This window comes from Cryptomeria japonica, chromosome 3 (assembly GCF_030272615.1).
Source record: "Cryptomeria japonica chromosome 3, Sugi_1.0, whole genome shotgun sequence".
NCBI classification, from domain to species: Eukaryota; Viridiplantae; Streptophyta; class Pinopsida; order Cupressales; family Cupressaceae; genus Cryptomeria; species Cryptomeria japonica.
Window position 1 is genome coordinate 555,277,644 of NC_081407.1, and position 3,764 is coordinate 555,281,407.

Sequence of the window (3,764 nt, forward strand, 5' to 3'; positions counted from 1 at the left end):
ATTGATGACTTTACCTCCATGGCTTAGTTCTTGTACACCTAACAGAAAGAAGCAAGAAATCTCTCATGACATCTTTGATTTCCAGCATCTCAAGTAATCAAAACCCAAGGTTGCCAAAAGGGCTAAGATGATCTCAAGGGTAATAGTTGATAGTAACAGGATGAAGGTGGTTGAAATTGAGCCAATTGTAGACAAGCCACAGGAAGAGATGATGTTATTGATTACAAGATCACAAGGGTGGAATTGGGCATACAAACGCATGAAGTAGTCAAACATGATGCTCAACATTGTGTAGCCTCATTGGTGCAGCAGTGTGATGAACTTCTAGCAAAGAAGGATAAGCTAGAAGAGGAAAATTTGCAGCTTGTTGTAGCAATCCAAAAGATTACCAAGTCTTCAAGTGAAGGGTACAATCCTTCAACTTCCACAAGTACACAGGGACCAGTCCAAGGAGTTGAAAGAGTTGCTCAGAAGGTACAAGCGTTAGACTCTTGGGTGGATCAGCTTCATGATCGGTGTGCGCAAGTGCTGAAAGACATATTCCAAATGATGGTTAAGTTGGAGACCATTGGAGAAAAGTTGAACCAGGCCTCCAAGACTTTCAAACAGAACCTGGCAAGGGTTGAAGGTAGCTTGATGATTTGGCGCAAGATGCGTCAACAACAGTTGAGTGTTCTTCAGGAGCATGACATTATTCCTTCCAGGGTCATGTACCTAGAATGTGAAGAGCTCCTAGAGAACAAAACTCTCGTTCTCAAATCCCTCATTGAAGATATTGATGATGCTATGAGATTGCGAGTTGAAGTATTCCAAGGTGTTGTTTCTCGCTGTGAGAAGGCCTCTTGCAGTATCATGGATCATTATGGAGAGTGGCTACCAGAAGAAGAAGTTATCGCAGATCTATAGATGAAGATTCATAATGAATGGAGGAGTGAACAATTTTCGGCTACCTCAATTCAAGTTTTAATGAAACATCAAATCTTCTTGCAGGAAATCTAGTCCACTTTAGAGAAGAACAACTCTACGCTTCTTCAGTGCCATGATACCATTGTGAAGATCATGATTGTTGCCAAGAACACCCACGAACCGAATCTTGATGAGCTACGAACAATTATCCAGATGTTTGAAGGATTCATGTCTAAACATGCTGCAACTTAAGTGTTTTTCAACACTTAGTTGTATTTTCGGAGTTGTAATTTTATAGTTGTAGTTTCCTTTTTGACATGTTTACTTGTAAATGCATTTTTGTAAAATGCGAGCCATCACTTACACTTTTGTAATTACAAGTTGTCTAGTTACAAGTCGATTTAGGATAGGACTTGTAACTTTGAATAAGTCTTAGTTAGTTGTTGAATAAGTCATGGTGGTTGAGAGAATCTCTCAAGTTAGTTGAGATCCTCCCACCTTTTTCTCAAGACTCCTCTCCTATAAATACTTGAGGGGGTCTATTGTAATTTTTATCTTGGGAAAAGCAAGCAAGAAAATTCTGCTAAAATTTGCAGCAAGAAAGACTTTATGCTTTTATATGTAAATTGAAGTTGAAAGAAATAGAAGAAGATTGCTGAAGAATTGAGACTTTGTGCTAAATATCTTGAGTTCATGTTCAAAATTATATTTCTTGCTAGTGTTTCTATAAGAGCTTAATCAAATTTGATTTGCAGACTTTGTGTTGCAAGTATTGGAGATTAATATCAGTTAGAGTAGATATCCTGTTGAGAAAAGTTGTAGGACTTTGTGTCTACACTTGTTCTTGAGACAAGTAGAAGTAGATTTGGTGATAAGAAATAGTTGGGAGACTTTGAGCTCACACAAGTTCTTGTTGTTTTATGTAGAGAAGAACAAGATATTTCAGACTTTGTGTTGCTATACTTTGTTCTTATTATCATTAATATCGAAAATAGTAGATAGGATTTCACACATTCAAGACTTTGAGCTTGATATTGTTTTCTCGTCCCGCAGAAAGTGACAAAAGTCTTTGTGCTTTCAGGAAACTTCATTTCCTTTCTCTCACTTTGTTTTATAAGTTGTTGCTACTGTTATTTTTAATTGCTATCACTTTTCTGTAAAAAAAAAAGGATATAGTTTTTCTTGAAAGAAGAAGAAAGATTGTTGTCTCATCCATTTTTAGTTTAAGAATAGTTTATAGATAGGGGGAGCCATCCCTTAATTAGGAGAGTATCATTGTGGCTGAAACCACAATTTTGTACATCCCCCAGGTGTACAGAAGTTTCAACCAACAATATCATAATTATGGGTTACATAGAGCCCGATGAGAGGGTATTCACACTATCAACATCCTTCTAAAATGCAATTGGGAGGGCCAAATGAAGGTGATATTAACAAGTTGAAATGTTAAGAAGAGAGACCATGACATCCCCCAAATGACAACTCGTAGTTTAAAAAAATATTACTTTCCAGGGAACTACTTGTTTTTCTTCACAAATTAATTTGAGCATGAGTTTTGTAGGATTGTTTTACAATAGGATAGCCACAAGAGAATAATTTGCCTCTTTGTTTCACACTAAAGTCAATGGTGGTGTATTTCCATCCCATTTCTTAGTTTCTTAACGTTTAATTTTTGCCCACTTGGGATAATCAACATCTCTCTGAAATATAGAAGTCTCACACCATAATGGAGCTAATCCTCAAGTTTTTTTTTCATTATTGAGACTTTCTACACGGGGCACTCTATTTTGCTCACATTCTATTGGATATTGACATCTCCAAACCTCTTCATAGGGATGTGGTTTTGATGGCTGGAGATAGGATTTGGTCCTAACCATTTGGTTATAAGGGTTTCCCTTTTAGATGTCATTATAGCTTCTCCATTGGTCGTCAAGCTATAGATTGCCCCCTCATGTTGTAAGATCGTTGCCACATGGTGGAAGAATTGTAATGAAGATCATTTGACTAATGATGTTTTTTTTTTTGTCAGATGACTCCTCTTAGGATGATGATGAGTCTTTAGCCTCTAGCATGACCTTGACATGCCATATTGGAGAATCTCTTGTCTTGATCTCACAACTTGATTTTCACATAGCTTTGGTTTAGCTCTAAAGTTTTGTTGTGATGGAAGGTCACTTTTCATCTAGCCATTCTATTGTTCCCTCTATATAGTGGTGAGAACTTCATGGAGGATTTTTCTCTTGCTTCCCCTTGCTATGGGAATTCAGATGACAATGTCTCTTAGATTATTGTAAGAAGCAAAGTCTTCCTAATTCACTTTCCCAAACTCGTGCTTGAGTGTTTGGTGGAAGGCCAACTAGTTCTAGGCTTGGGATTGTCCAAGTGGGACCTTAGGGGGTCCTTTCTCTCTCCTTCGTTTGTAGTCTTTTTTGGCACCTTGGTTGCAACTATTCCTCTTTTTTCTTGGTTGTGTTGTTTCTATGCTATTTTTGGTCTATTTGAGCTTGTTTTGCCTAGCCTATAGGAAATCTTTGTAAGGGGTTGAGACCCTTATTTTTTGCTTAATTTAATAGAAAATATGCAAGTTTATTCTATGAAACCTCATTAATGTAACACCAACTGAAACCTCAAAACACATAACTAGAGTACCCTCAAAACAAGAACAAGGTGCATTATCCTCATCTCCATTAAAAAATATGGGCAGCTATGAGTGTTCTATCACTCCGTTTTATCCTCAAATGATAATTCTTCTAGAAGTGATGCCCCTCGATTCTTGTAGCTTGATGAATCTTTGCCAAAATAGAGAGTTTTTTTAAAAAAACAACAAAAATCATGAACAAAAATGACATGTTGTGATG